Raw genomic sequence first — 16,689 nt, forward strand, 5'->3', positions numbered from 1 at the left:
TATTCATTTACAATTCTTCATGCAAAATATATCCTACACGTTCTTTTGAAATTCTTGTAGACTCAGCAATTTCACTCACTCTGACTCGCCGATCATCCAATACCATACCGTGCACTTGATCAATGATTTCTGGTGTTTTACAATTTTTGGACATCCTTCACGTGGATCATCTTCAAGACTGGTACAGCCACGTTTAAACTGGGCAGCCCATTTCTTAATTGTCGAAAACGAAGGAGGAGAAGAGTGCCCATAAACTTTTATAAACTTTAAACGTTGAATTTCTTTTGGCATTAAACCTTCTTTTACAAAGAATTTTATAACAGCACGATACTCAATTTTATCAATTTCAAGGGATACAGATAAAGCTTTTGCTTCAGACAGCTGTATAAAACAAACTACTTGATAGAATGACTTGCAATTTCACATGGATGCTTATGACAGATGTTCCAACTTAGAAAAGAAAAATCTGGCCGATAGTGTTGCCGCCTATGGTTGAGGCCGAGAACTTTTCAGACCACCTTCGTATGTGTGTGTGTGTGTGTGTGTGTGTGTGTGTGTGTGTGTGTGTGTGTGTGTGTGTGTGTGTGTGTGTGTGTGTGTGTGTGTGTGTGTGTGTGTGTGTGTGTGTGTGTGTGTGTGTGTGTGTGTGTGTGTGTGTGTGTGTGTGTGTGTGTGTGTGTGTGTGTGTGTGTGTGTGTGTGTGTGTAATAGGCTAAACACATGGAACATTATTTAACAAATTTCGATCCACTGCTGCAAAAGTTTTTCAAAAGTGGTTGATACCAACAAACGTAGAGAAATTCATGTATTATGGAATTTACGAAATAAATGAAACAACTAGGGATCACTGATGAAATTTAGAAATAACAAACCAATATCGTTTCAACTATAACATCACTTACAGTAGCAATAGAGACACGTATCTTATAAAACGTCCTACCCCGTCCTTCTGTACAACTAATCGTGGTAACAACGTTTATAGTGCGCAGCTGTGTGAGATCGTCTCGTACCCTAACCAAAATCTAAAACATCTGCACAGTTATATGTGATTAAAATATCATCCGTGAAAACAACGCATTTAATTTAAATGATGACATTACAATCGTATGAAAAATAGAAAAAAAAAGTTACCAAACATCCACGATCACAACAAGCAGGATTTTGAATAATATTTATTTTAATAGTTTCTCGGTTTTAATGAAAACTACTATTATCGGTAGTAGGAAACTACTATCGATCATAGTAAAGATAGTGGACTTCCTTCCTTCTTGTCTTCGTTTTTCTTTAATGGATTGGTCGGCTGGCGTAGTAATGGGTACGCAAAATTTGTTTAAGGATTTAAAGTTTTGCTGCATGTTCCGTGTGAGCCAGTTATTTTCATAACGAAGGAAAATGTTCTTTACAATTCAAACATATCGTGAAAAAAACGCCTTCGAAATGATGATGATGATGATGATGATGATGATGATATAAATCCAAACTATAAGGAGAAGACTCACTTATGCGGAAGGTTTTTTTCTACCTGGCAACTTCGCCTATCTTGAAAGAGTGTATGCACGTAGACTGTTTCTAGAGAAGTTAACGGACAGCCCCCAATGCGCAAGGTGCATGTAAGGAGCCACGTGTTTGTGGTCGATATGAATTGGAGGAATATGGTGCGCCCAAGTCATTGTCAACCATGTTCGGGTGAAATGGCTGCGAGAAGGGGAAATGACGAAGTTTTCGAAAGAGGCGTTGGGATAGGATGCAGTATTGCAGTCCTACGTGTTAGGGATATTCCTGAAAAATTGAACCATCTCAGGGCAACAATCAGTGATACCATACCATGGAAGTGCAGTGACGTATTTGTACATGACTTTACGAAGAAAGTTTGAAAATATAAAAATAAAATGTATTAAATATAAGTAATCTAGTGATACTATACTTTAAAATGTGTGGTTTGGGAATACTTATTAGTTAGCAAAGTTTCAGAAAATTAAAAAAGCCTTTGCATGGTGGCTAATTATAAAAATGCAGTTGGAGAAATGAACGTGCGTTCTTCTAACCCATTTTTCAAATCAGAATACATTTGCATTGAAAACAAATAGATCACTGAAGCTAATAGGGTGCAAATAATTTGACGAACTCTGAAATGTACGCGTGAGAATTTTATATTATTGTAGTTGTTTCATTGAAATGATGAATTTCTAGTTTGCGAAATGCCGATTCAATTGAGTAAATCTGAGTAAATCGATATAATTGTAGGTGATTCATAGTACATCTTGAATAGTTTTAATTATAAGAACTTTGGTCATTTGTTTCTACATTTATGATCTAAATTAAAACTATATATTTTATAATCAAATACATAATGAAAATCATTTAGTCGAGACGATAATATACCAAATATACTCGAAAATTAGCAGCCACAGACTGCTCAATAGTATTGTTAAGATCAATACTCTGTCTCTCAATATAGTTGTAAGACTGCTTTCGGTCTCTTAATTAAAAACGATTGTGAATTTAAATTTAGTAGGATTAGATGACTACAGATGGACATATTTATGGAAATAACACAATTTTCATAAATACTGATGCTTATCAGAAAACAGCAGTACGAACCTGAGAATGTCATGAACTATTTAATATATTAAGTAGAGCTATTGTGTGATTTATAGAATAAATACACAATTTGTACTCATTTCATAAACCAGTTATTTGAATTTTACGGATTGCAACGTTTTGAAGGATAAACAATTGAGTAGATTTCGAAGTGAAGAAAAATCCCTCATTATTATATCTCTTTGGAAATTACATGTTTTGCGTTACATTGTAAATCAGATGGTTACGTTTTTAACATGGGTGAGAAGCGTGAAAGGTGGACGAAGACGAAAGTCAATAATGAGTAAGACAACAATCCAGACGATTATAAAAATGTACATTTCTTAATACCATTCTTGAATAGTAGTATCATGTATAGTCTTATTACAACCATTGAATCTACGGTCCATGCGTGTTAAGATTAATCTATTAATAGAGAATTTTGTTTTCTCTTATTTTGCCACTAAACATGATCACTTAAGCTAAAATTAAGATATCTGGGCAAAGTTTATTGAAATTCGGGATACTAAATTTCTTCAATATTTTTCAAGCTAAACAAAACAATTCAAAACATGCATTTGTGTGGATAAGTTTGTATGCTCATGTTTGTTATTTCGAGACACTCAATAGAGGTTTGTCTTTCACTGTTTGCAACTGATGACAACAGCAGTCTCTCCAGACGTTCACTCTGGGTTCATGGTACACATTTTCCTTTGTTGAGATAAATTTTTTTCTCCCAAATGCAACAGCCTAAGGCTTTGCTCTTTCATTATCTCTCTTTCTGCAATTTCTGAATGACGTTTCGTCAAGAAGATCAAACTGTAGTTTTGTTGTCGAGAGAACAATCTATTCCTCCTATTCTTTAGAATCCGTGTCCTTACAGTATTGAATCTTTAACTCTTTCCTAACTAAACAAACTGATAGCAATCTTAAACTTCATCGTTCTTCAGTGTAAAGGATACAAACTTTTCAGCCTTGGATAACTTTCGTTGCTTCGAAAACGCAATTCTGTCTTATATCTGCCAAGAAACATCTGATTTCAATTTTGATAAATTTTATTGTGTGCAATTCTCCGTACAAGATCTGATTTTGCTATCCTTTCTTGATATACACATAACACTTCTGTAGTTTCTTCAGACACTACGGAAGTGTTATGTTATGAAAGGACAACGACGCATTTCTGTAGCGTCATTGTCCTTTATGCTCAAGATATCGGAGCTACCTCTGGGGTTAAAATTAGGTATTTTCGAAATACAGCAAAACACACCTTCAATTTCTAATTTTCCAACTATGTAGTAAATACCCTCTCTTTCTCTATCTCTCTCTTTTTTTTTTCATTATTTCTTGTCATACGGCTGTTGAAGTAAGCAGTCTCTCAACCACCTTCTACCTGAAAACTTTACCAAAACGTTTTTTCTTCAGTTGTGAAAATATATATTAATGTAGTTATTTGTTTATGTAGTTTGTTGATTTTTAAAGATTATTTTAAAGCCATCACTGTTCTTCAGTGAAACTGTTTCTGAAAAAAGGAGAGTAAATATCAATTTCTTACATCTACATCATTTCACTGGAATGTAAACGGGAAAAAAGAAAGGAAAAAAACACCTCCTAGATTAAAATATTTTTAATTTTTTTACGAATCATTTAGTGTTTATATTTTAAAGTGCAGATTTTACGTTATTTTTGTTTGCTACTTTCTGGAATTTTCAGAAAAGTGTAGTTTTCCACTTAATGACAATCGTGCGTGTTCTATATTCTTTCATCATTCGTTCAAATGGCAAGAACAATGATGTGTCACGAAAGGTATCTTAGTTCTTCAATAATCTAATTTATATGATGACATTGCGGAGAATACATACAATATGTGTATGTATTTATTCTCTGCATGTTCAGTTCAAAAACTAAAAATCCTGTTAATAGCTACTTCTACCTCTTCTTTTACTTTCTCTTCTTTTTCATCTTCCTCTTTTACTTTCTTCTATTATCTTCTTCTTTTATTTTCTCTTCTTTTTCATCTTCTTCTTTTACTTTCTTCTATTTCTTCTTCTTTTACTTTCTCTTCTTTTTCATCTTCTTCTTTTACTTTCTTCTATTTCTTCTTCTTTTACTTCTCCTTTTTTCTTCTTCTTCTTTTACTTCTCCTTTTTCTTCTTCTTCTTTTACTTCTCCTTTTTTCTTCTTATTCTTTTACTTTCTTCTATTTTCTACTTCTTTTACTTTCTCCTTTTTCTTCTTATTCTTTTAATTTCTTCTAGTTCTTCTTCTTTTACTTCTCCTTTTTTCTTCTTATTCTTTTACTTTCTTCTATTTCTTCTTCTTTTACTTCTCCTTTTTCTTCTTCTTACTATTATTATTACTATTACCATAACTCCCAAAATGAGACATCTGGAGGTTGATTACTTGTCACATGATTCTATAAATAAGAAAGGTGCTCGACAAAGAAATAATGCAAATCGTTATCTCTGTTTCTACTGGTATTTCGTAGTACTGCATATCTTTGTGAATCATAACGATAGTTATGATTCACAAAGATATGCAGTACTACGAAATACATGCAGTACTACGAAATACATGCAGTACTACGAAAGATATGCAGTACTACGAAAGATATGCAGTACTACGAAATACATAAAAAGATATGCAGTACTACAAAGATATGCAGTACATAACAAATGCACATACATGGAGAAGAAGTAAGTGGTTTTTAGACTGTTGAATATAACAATAGCGTTCCCGTTTCTTTTCATTGCATTGCTCATAATTATTCTTTGATAATTAGCCCATAATTATTTTTGATAAAAGTTTATTTTTATGATATTCAATTTTTTTAATTAAGTAACCAAGTAAGTTTGGTTTAAATATTTAGTTAAAAATTAAAACGTTCATTCATATTAGATTCTGTGTTTCGCGAATTTTACTAAACAGTATCACAAATCGGTCTATATTCTAGACTGTAGGTTGCCAAATTTTTTCGGGCCACCGCCCACTTTGCAAGACATGAATTTTGTAACGCCCCCTATTATAACCGTTTGAATAAAACCATACTTTAAATACTCAACTCAATACTGTACTGTCGACATTTCTTCTTATATTCAGACATAATAAAGTAACAAAATTTGCAAAAATATTCACAAAATAAAAGATTTAATTTACACTTTGTATGACTCCACTTATCTATCACACTTTCGACTGATGATTGTTGGCAAAGCACACAAAAAATAATGAAACTTATTCCTAAACCACTGGTATTTAGAGATTTGAAATCTAGCCCGAATCGACTTGCATGCATTGACTTGTTTGCGATACCATCGTACTCGTGCTTTGAACAAGTCACTGCAAGCACCCATATTCCTGTCAAAAACATGCTGAATTGAGTGAATTACCTACGTAATAGTTGACCAGCATACTACTACTAGTTAAGACTCGTCTGCTGCGTTGATAGACTAAAGCCTGCATGGCACGATCAATTTTTACAATAGCAAAAAATGAATACATTTTTTAAGTATATCAAAAATAGATGTTAAAACATCCTGTATGACACGTTCAATTTTCTCATTGACATAGAAAATTGACATTTATTTCTATCTGACATGGTAAATTTTCAAATGATTAAATAATTGAAATAGAAAATTGATAAAAAATTGATCGTGCAAGACGGGAATAAGATGAATTAAAATTCAATATTTAAATTTTAAATGATTATCTAATCGCAAAATCACGAAAATAATCAATTTTTAAATATATGTTATTAATTTCTTCTAAAAACAGCCATCGACCCCTAGACCGCCTGAACGCCCCAAATGCTTCTGATCCCACTATATCCCCCCCTAGAAGGCTTCAGCGCCCACTGGGGGGGGGCAGTACCGCCCACTTTGGGAACCTATGTTCTAGGCTATCACTGTGTGCAACTCTACTACAGAAGAACACTGAAATATTATATAATCTCCTTGCTGTTTAACATTTTTCTCGCGCACCATTCTTCCCCACATTCCTCCTCTTTTTTTTTTTTTTTAACCTAAGAACTTTCAATTTTTCCATCATTCCCTTAACAAAGACTACTGCTAACCGTTTTGGCTACACTCCTCTCTCTCTCTCTCTCTCTCTCTCTCTTCTGTTATTTTAAATTCTGCTATATCTTCCGATAAATCAGATATAACAGTTACCTGGGTTGCTGTGAGAAGAATAAAGTTATATGATTCTTTATAAACGAAAACCAAAAGTCATTTAAAGCGAGTCCACTTATATCTTACATGAAATTTGAACCATAAACTTCCCAACCTATTTGAAGTAAAACATTGCCACTGCCTCACGGCTATTCAAAGGAGGGAATGTATTTGTACTGAAACTCTATTGTACTGAATACATGAAATGTATTTTGCTAAAATAAAATGCTAGACCGAATCTAACTCGTATAATTTAAATCACGCATCGCGGTATTTGTTGACTTTTCCTATCCTAGTATTTGTTATCGTATATTCATACACCGGTAGGGATAATCATAATCGCATTCGGTACTATCTTCTGAAAACAATTTATTACTATTGTTTGTAATATATTTTTATCCGTAAAAACAACCTAGAAAGCTGGAATGCCTTGTTGCTTTACAACAACAACAACAACAAAAACTGCTATCTTGGAGGAAACCCTTTTCGTCCGTAATACACCAGCTAAGTCATCGTCGGATCTCTTTTTATGCGGTAGATACGTTCCACAGAAAACCGCATATAAAAAATCGCACAAAAAAGGCCTAACTTACGTTGAAAAATCAGGGATACGTTCCATAATTTTCTTAAACCGCATAAAACCGAAGCAATGAATTAAAATAAACCTAAAATCGTATAAAAAAGTTTATGAAAATTCAGGAAAATAAGAATGCCTAAGTTGGTTTTAAAGCTTTATTCATTTAATTTTATTGAAAAGTAATATTTTTTTTATCATTTTGTCATCAGAATTATCATCGGTATTAGACAATATTTGGCAACGTTTGCGAACTGGTGCAAAATCACTCTCATCACCAGAAGAGATAGTCAGTGCATCAAATCTGTAAGTAAAGGCAATGGTTCTTGACAAACAGAATTAGCTTCACCCTCGTTCTGTGCTGAATTTTTTTTTCTGACAATGTAATCAGTGATTAAACATCGCGATGATGATTTCACTAATTTTTATACAGCTCGCGATATCCAGACATACAGTTCTTCAGCTCACGTTGGAATTTAAAGGCTCGTTCAGAATTTGTGTCATTAACAAGAAAATGATTTTCCAATTTATTGCACAGTTCAAGACCTTCTCGAATTATATTTGCAGTGAGGAGGACAGATTTTTCTTCCGCTTCACTATCGTTTTCGGAATCTTCGACGATATCTAAAGTTAATCGATATCCAATAATATCATCGTCACTTAAGGCATTATCCACAAGCAATTCGTCTACATCGTTCTGGCTAAATGTATCAAAACCTTCTCCACCAATTTCATGTGCGAACGTAATGATTTCAGCTGATAATTTCAGCTGATCAGTTACTGTTAATAATTCATTTTCTAGTTTATCCAATATATATTGAAAAGTGTGCTTAACGTAATATTTTTTAAAAGTAGCAATTATGCCTTCATCTAATGGCTGAATAATGCTTGTTGTATTGGGTGGAAAAAACACTACCTGCACATCTGGATGTTCTAAATGCGGATGACTTGGTGCATTGTCAACAATTAATAAAACTTTAAAATCGAAAGCTTTTTGCTTCATATATGTTTCCACTTCTGGTACAAAGCAATTATTGAACTATTCAGTAAATACAACAGTTGTTACCCAGGCCTTTGTATTAGCCATCCAATCTACCGGCAGCTGTTTTAGATCTTTGCCTTTTAGAGCACGTGGTCTTAGAAATCGATTTACTAGGAGGGGTTTCAACATCAGATCTCCTGATGCTTGCTGCAAAGTAACAACGTTAGTCGATCTTTGCTTGCTTTAAACCCACTTGCTTTTTTCTCACACTTTGCGATGTAAGTTCGACTTGGCATTTTCTTTCAAAACAATCCTGTTTCATCAGCGTTAAACACTTAATCGGGACAATATACAGAGCCGGCGCTAGGGTCTTTGCCTCCCGCATGCAATGTCTATATAAGCGTCCCTGTAACGATCCAGGCGTGTGTGGTTCTTTTACGATAATAAAAATTTTAATTATTTGAAATTTCTTAAATAAATTTTGACAAAACAGCCACACGTTGGTTCGCTAAATGTAACGAATCGGGGGTGTTGACTAGGCAGGATAATCATTAAAACCCGAATATTCAAAAAATTCTCAAAAGTTATTCTCAAAAGTTAAAGCAAATTTTGATAAAGCCACTTCACTTTAATCGTTGAATATAATGATACAGGAATTATAGCCTTCTCGCCGACCCGAATCGCTAACAAAATTAAAATGAATTTTAATTAAAGTTAAAATTTATTTGAACTAAAGTTTAAAAAATTCTTGCATTTTACTAAATTCTTAGCAAGTTGTAAAAATTTTTTAATAATTTTTATAAGTGGAACTATCTTTTAGGAAAATAAAAGGAACTCAAGATAGATGAGAAAATAAGAAAAGAATTCAGAAATAATAATTAGAACATTTTATTAATATTAATATAAGTATTCAAAAAATAAAATCTTTACAGAACAACAGAAATAAATTAAATTACATAAATATACTTGAAATTTTTTATTAAAATTTTCGGGTTCTTGATTTCATATTCACCAAATTAGAAATAATGGTCTTAACGTCAATTCCGCACATACATCATTTTCTTAGCTATTAACGCCAAACTAGCAAGTTTTTTTGTGACATACTTGTTCTTAAGTAGGTTTTAATCAATTTCAACGTGGAAAAAGGAACGTTCACCGCTCGCTACACTAACAGGTAAGGTTAATAGTATTCTAAAAGCAATTGAAAAGTTAGGGAAAGTTAAATTATTGGACGCAATAAAATTAAGAATATCGAAAGGGTTTTGAATATTTAAATTATCCTTTCGAAAAATATCCCGAAAGCACATAACTCGACATATACTTCTATTGCATTTACGTCTTTATTGTCGCCGTCCATCAAGAGAATCTCTAAATCGTCACAATATTTTCATAAATCTTCGTTATTAATTTGTAGTAATCTATACAATAAATTGAAATTATCACAATATGTTTTTAGTTGTTCAAAACGTTCTATTAACGAACACATTGCAACGTCTAGAAGTGTATAAAACACATTCACTCTAAATTTATCTTCTGGCGATTGTGGCGTTTCGTCATGATGCTCGTAGTCAAATTGTCGTGTCTTCTTTCGTCGTCGAACTTCCTTACCAGTTTTAAATTCTTGTTCTCCATTCACCTTTTCACTCAGTTCTTTTACCGTTTTTAGAACTTCTTTATAATTTGTATCTGATCGATACTCTTCTAAGAATATATTTAAGTTTTCGATAGATTCTAAAGCAAGTGTAATGTTCACATTTTTGTCTTGAAGCATTTTACTCACAGGCTTTATTCTGTTAAGTAAATCATGCCAAATTATAAGAGAACAAATAAATTCGTAGTCCTTTATTTTAGCACATAACGTTTGTGCTTCATGCTGAGTTTCTTTATTAAAATTTTCATTATTTAAAATTTCAAAAAGTGCATCGTAAATTTCTCCTAACTGATATCGTAGAGGGCGGATTGCATTAATTTTACTTTCCCATCGCGTTTCTGATGGCTGTTTCAATGTTAAATTTTTTACGAACGTTAAAAGGATTGCCCAACGTTTGTAAGAAAATGAAAAGAAATTATATATTTCTTGAATAATTGCAAAGAAACTAATTGTATCTGCATTCACTTTGGCTGCATCGTTAATGATTAAATTTAGAGTATGAGCAGCACATGCCACGTAAAATGCTCGAGGATTTTTGTTCAAAAGCAAATTTCGGAACCCATATTTTTACCCTTTCATATTTGTCCCATTGTCATACCCTTGACCTCGCATGTCTTCAAAGGGAATATTCAATTTTTCCAGTTGTTCCACTATTGTTGCACATAAACCACGTCCTGTGGAATCTGATATATCTGCAAAACCTAAAAAGTTTTCCCTGAGCTTGACAATTCCATTGTCAGGAAACAAAGCGAATAATAATGGTAATTTGTTCTGTTTTACTTGCATCAGGTGTGCAGTCTAAAATTATGGAATAATAATTAGATTTTCGAATTGATAATAAAATTGTATCCCTGGTTGCATTACTTAAAGTTTCCAATATTTCATTTTGACTGTCATTCTGATTGTCGTTACTCAAATAGTCTCTGATTGTCTTTACTCAAATAGTCTCTGATTGTCTTTACTCAAATTGTCTTTACTCAGATTGTCTTTACTCAAATAGTGTACTCTATTGTTTCCTTGTAGGGCCCTTTCAACATGATTTTCATAACGGGATCAAACTTCGCAAACAGTTCGACTAATTAAAAAAAATTGCCGTTATTCCTTTCATATAATTTATCAGATGATCCGCAAAAAGTTAAATTTTGGCTACCAAGGAATTTTATAATTTCAATCAAGCGTTCTAAAACACTCGTCCAATGTTTCTTTTCCATTTCATACATGCTTTGAGTCTGGTAATCAAGAGTAGTTTTGTTTTTTAAATTTTTATCAAGTTCCTTCCATTTTAAGAAATTTTTCATGTGAGCTAAACTAGTCTCATGTCTATGCAAAGTTATACTTACATTTCTCCAATCGTTATAACCTTCTACAAGACTACTTGATTCGGTAGGTGCGAAAGGTTTGCAACAAAAGCAAAAAACAGAATTTAAAGTTTCGGAATAAATGAGCCATGTTCTTGGCACGAACTCACCGTTTTCCATTTTTCTGTTATAATATGTGTCCCCAAATTTACGACCATATGTATCTCTGGGATATATTATATTTTTCTTTTGAACAGGCCCCATTTCAATTAAAACAACTCGTAATTTTTATCAATATTTCCCCATTCACCTGGATCTTCTAAATTTACAGAGACTAACACTGTGTTAGTTTCGTGGTCAACTACAACTAAATCTTCTCCTAACTGTTTTTCACTTAAATCCTGCGTCTTGTTATCTTGTTCAATAGTTGTAATAGTACTTTCATTCAAACTGGATGATGTGCACAGTTCTTCAACTCTGATTTCTGATGTATCGTGTTGGTTACAATCTGCGTCAGAATATTTTAATATTTTAACAAATTTATTAAGAGCCCCAGTTTGTTTCTTAATATCTGCTTCTTTCGCAGCATGAGGCTTACGATTTTGTACACCAGATAACTTTCTTTTAATTTTTGATTCATTTCTATTTTATACCCACAAGAAATTATTACACAACACAATACAACACAGAGACGAAACAATAGTCCACACTGCGCTACTGTCAGTAACCTATTGAGATGCTTACTGTTATAAATCTACTGTTGCTATCCTGACATTACTGCGACATTGTAAAATTTTATTATTATTTTAACTTTGTATACTTGTAATTTTATTAATTACTTGTGATGTCTTTTTTCTTTACTTTATACTTTATTCTCCGTTATTCTAATGTAGCTGTGCGCGCTTTCTCTCTCTCAGAATCTCTCTTGTTTATATTATTACGTGCTATGTTTACAAGAAAGTCAAATGACATTTATTTACATTACTATGAAATGTACACGAATTTAAACATTACAGAGATTGCTTTCTCTATCCTTCTATAAAAACTCTTTAGCAAATTTAGAACCTTTTTTCTTAAACTTTAAAATTCTTTCTTTACCACAAAACGTTATCTACTCTCAGTTTACAAATTTTACTTATTAAACTCTAAGCTTACTCGCAAAGCGGTTACCTAAACCTCTCTGTTACCTTTACAAATTTGATATCAACTTCTAACATGCCAATTGATTCTCTTAAGGACACTTCTTAACCTTATTAAACATATATCTTAAAAGTCTTTCTAATACAACTATAAGAGGAATTATATAAACGTTTTGAATTACAAAGGCTCTGCATCTCACAATTAGTCAAAAGTCTTTCACTAAAAGTTCTATGGCAATTCTTTCATCTCAGATCTTTATCTAGAATTTTGGTTTCGGCTATATCAATTTGGAAGGTAGCGGGACTCGTACAGTTCCGGAAAAATATTATTCTCCCACGGCGAAAAGAAAAACTTACGAACAAAGGTACTTCGGGAAATTTGCCTCGCCTTTTCTCCTCTACTTGGGCTCTCCGAAAATGCCTGGACAACTGACGTCTCAAGTAGCTTGAATTGCCGCCTCTAAGAAACTGAAAATGCCAACCCCAAGAAAAATGAAACTGTTGTCAATTGTCAATCAGGATCCCTCTGGACTGGAAACTTTTCTCTTCTACGGCGTGTGAGACTTCTCCTTTCGGCAATTTGAAAGCCCTGTCTGTGGCCTAGAAGTCGTTTCTCTCTAGCAACGTCTCGAACTGAGAAGCTCCTTTCTGGAAGCGGAAAACTCCTCTCTCAACCAACGTCTGGATTTGGGATGTTTTCTGACGATGTTTGGAACCAAGCAGTTCTGTCTCTCTTCGGCAACGTCTGGGACCGGGCAGCTTTAGCAATGTCTGGAACCGAGCTGCCTCCTCTTTGACAGTGTCTGGAACTGGGCAGCCTCTCCTGTCTCTCTGTGGAAGTATCTGGAACAGGTCCCCCCCCTACTTCTGCAGCAATCTCTTAATCCGTGCAGCCCCTTCTGTTTGCTTCAGTCCCTTTTTTATTATACCTTCTCTGGGACCTTGCATGAAGTTTGGCAACCCGAAAGAATCAGTATGATTTTCTTTCATCTTAAGTTTCAAGTTCGGCATGCCTTTTGTTCTCCTCCACTTTCTTTTAATTGTAAGTTGCCGGCCATCGGAAAGTTGTTTGAACCTTTCTGACTGACTTAGCAGATGTTTACACTTAGAGCCTGCAAGCCTTTCTCATACAAACAAATTTTAATAACAATCTTTCTAATGCCGCCATGTAGATCTATTACATGCAGCTTCAGCGATATAAACATTGCCTTTGTTTTTAACACTCTAACATATTCTTATTAAAGCAGTATACACAGTTAACTTCCAGAGTGTTATTTACAATAACATCTAAAACAAACTATACAGAGACAAACAAAGTTTATTTTTACAATGTTCACATTGGACTTAACCTAAGTAAACATCGAATCTAATGTTCTTTGGAATATTTAAGCTACAATCGAGTTTTTACAGTACCATATGAATGGTTACATAGCAACAAATGTTTTGTGCAAAAATTCGTTTCTGCGCATAAAATCCGTCCACTGTTTCACTTTAGATTCTGGAGGTAAGCATTTAGCCTGCTCTCGCTGCAAAATTGTAAACAGCCGGCAATATACAATTTTTTTTTACATTTTTATTCGGTGTATCCGGCCTTATTTATATTAATATTGATCATTCTAAGAATTTTTTGTTTTTATGATAAAAATTTTGTTTCTTAAAAATGAACTTATGACCTGTGCCCCGGCGCCCCCTCGTAGCGGCGGCTGCATGCCCGCTTCCGTCGGCCCTGCCCAGAACCATTCCCATCAACCATCAACGTCAGCAAGTCCCAGTGAGGAAAATGATTCCACTCCACTCCCTGCCTGCAAGAGGGCTCGAAGAAGGCGTACCAAATTCATGTTTTTATCTCCCCGAAAGCTGCGTGGGAATAAGAAACTGGTGTGGAAAAAATGGTAAGCGAAAAAAACATTTTTTAAAATTATTTTTTATTTTCAGTAAATGATCTGTAACAGCATTAGTTACTACAATATCATTTAACCACAAATCCTTAGAATAACATTTGCTAATAACATTTTGCATAGAAAGGCCACGGCATCTCAATATTAAAAAATATACACAGTGCAAACCACACGCGACAGATTCCTTAGCTTGTACAGCTACAGTACTATAATACCATTTATTAGTGTTGGTATTCAGAAAGTTAACAATATTGTTTTCGGGTGGACGACCGAAGTTATCGAAAAAATCGCCGTGTTTGTCTTTAATATAGATAGCTTGCCAATGTTGTCCTGGCAACCAGGTCGGATCTGTGTTCACGACGAACATCGACTATTGTTTACTGATCGGATGTTGTGGCAATTCATCAAGAGCATAAACTCCTAAACCCACTTTTCTTGTGGTGAGTTCTAACTCTAGTACTAATTGTTCAGTGTTCATAGTCTAGTAACACAGAACTATCATTTGTTACGGTAACGTACACTCAAATTCTGCATAAAGAACCACTGTGATGTTTTCAGGAAGAGGTTGAGCAAATTTAACTTCGAGTTGCACACTTCCTCTTCTTAACAGACTGACATGGGGGGCAACGGCATTTTGATCTGGGGATAAGTCAAATCCATAGAGAACGTTTCCCTTTACGTATTCCTTATAAGAAATGTCATTACCACAGTCTCTGTTCCATTTGCCTAGCGATGTGAACAGTGACATATAACATCTGCTGTAATGCCTTTCTTTGAAGTTCGGAGTTAAATGTTGTGAGGTATACTGAATACCGTCAGCTGTCACCACAAGAAAATTCAGATTGAAATGATGAAAATTAAATGGATTTCTTTTGAAAGTGCCATTAAATTCATCACTAGCCGTCAGTCCAATAATTAATCTAGACGTATTTCACCTAGATACAGATTGTCTCGTGTGGCATCTGACATACCCTTGGGAATCTAAAAATAAGACACTTGCACACGATTGATGGGATATACCATGTTTGACTTGTCTAACACAGACAGGTGAGCCAGTTGAATCTTTAGATTTATTCTGACTTTGCGGACAAAAAGTGTAGCCTCTTCAACTTGCAATTTAGCCATCGAATCAGCATTTGCAGCCAGTAAACAAAATTCAGGAGAACTGGGAACCATACGAACTCGAACAATAACATTGTTGATCAAATACCGGTCACGATCAAGCATCTCGACACTTTTCGATTGGTTAATTCGACCTTGTCGTCTACGCATCCCACATTATCTTTCGGTAAACATATCACTAACATTAGCCACATCATCTTTAACAAATATTTCATTTGTCAGTTGACTGTTTTAGCATCTCTGTCATAATTTAGTAGGTATTCAATATAAGCCCTATAAGGATACGTGCCTGATGCCACATTCACTAGTTTATTCACTAGTTTATCCTGGAGAAAAAAGTCAATTTGACTGAACAGGGAAAGGAAAAAATTATTCACAACACCAACTGAAGAATCTTCGATAGGCTTACCATCATTGTCAGTCATGCGCACACGAACGCGTAGGTATGATTTTCCCAAATCCAAATATTCTTCAGATGCACCTGGTATGCAAAACTCCACAGGACCTCCACTGTCAGTATTGGATATTGGTTGGTAGGTGACATAAGAACTTCTTTCACACACATGCTGACACGAGGGTGGGAAAAAAGATCTAACTCTGACATCATATCCTCAGCAAAATATGTCATTTCGCTTGCGCTTTTTAGTATTCGTTTTTTCTTCTTGCTTCCTTGACCTCTCTGAAGTAATCGGCTTTGAGCCTTTTCAGCAATGGTTTTCCCAGCTTCTGATGATCTGTTTATAAAGGCTTGACGTTCAGGTACCACTTCCCATGCATCTCCTATCATATGCTGACCGGCTTTTAAGGCTTGACGACCGACAAATTGAGCTGCAGGTTTTAAAAGTGAACTTAGAAAGGAGAAGGCACTTCTGAAAATGCTACCTAATCCGTACCCACGCTGTATTGCGGGGCCCCGTAAACACTTGAGCCCCACCTGCCTGCAATGTGTAATATCTGAGATAATCAGTCATCCTTCACTTGTCGGAACTGTAATTTAACTATTGTCTTGCCGCCACGAAAGTGAAGCAACTCGCTGCTGTCAGAACGAATTTCAATGCTAATTGACTGAAATGTTTGTTTTCGTAACGAATAATAATGAGGTTGAGCAAAAACGAAGGAACACTTGGTGCTGCACTGAACAACTCGTAACAATGGTGCACATGTATTACCAACTATGTGTTCTTGGATTAAATCAGAATAAACAAAATATGCGGCTACACCCCTCTTTATATCAACTGGATATTTACCTGATTGTACCTTTCAGTTCAACAACACCAATCTG

General features: G+C 34.4%; 1 long non-coding RNA gene across 1 annotated transcript in view; it reads left to right on the plus strand.

The window, feature by feature from the left end:
* Window positions 1-16,689, plus strand: part of LOC150096190 (uncharacterized) — a 57,947-nt gene that overhangs the window by 20,757 nt on the left and 20,501 nt on the right. The window contains exon 2 of the long non-coding RNA XR_016549942.1: window positions 14,085-14,279. This is a non-coding gene — a long non-coding RNA (uncharacterized LOC150096190). The remainder of the gene's footprint in view (window positions 1-14,084; window positions 14,280-16,689) is intronic.

This window comes from Typopeltis vanoorti, chromosome 19 (genome assembly GCF_054136105.1).
Source record: "Typopeltis vanoorti isolate ZY-2024b chromosome 19, IOZ_Tvanoo_1.0, whole genome shotgun sequence".
Taxonomy (NCBI): Eukaryota; Metazoa; Arthropoda; class Arachnida; order Uropygi; family Thelyphonidae; genus Typopeltis; species Typopeltis vanoorti.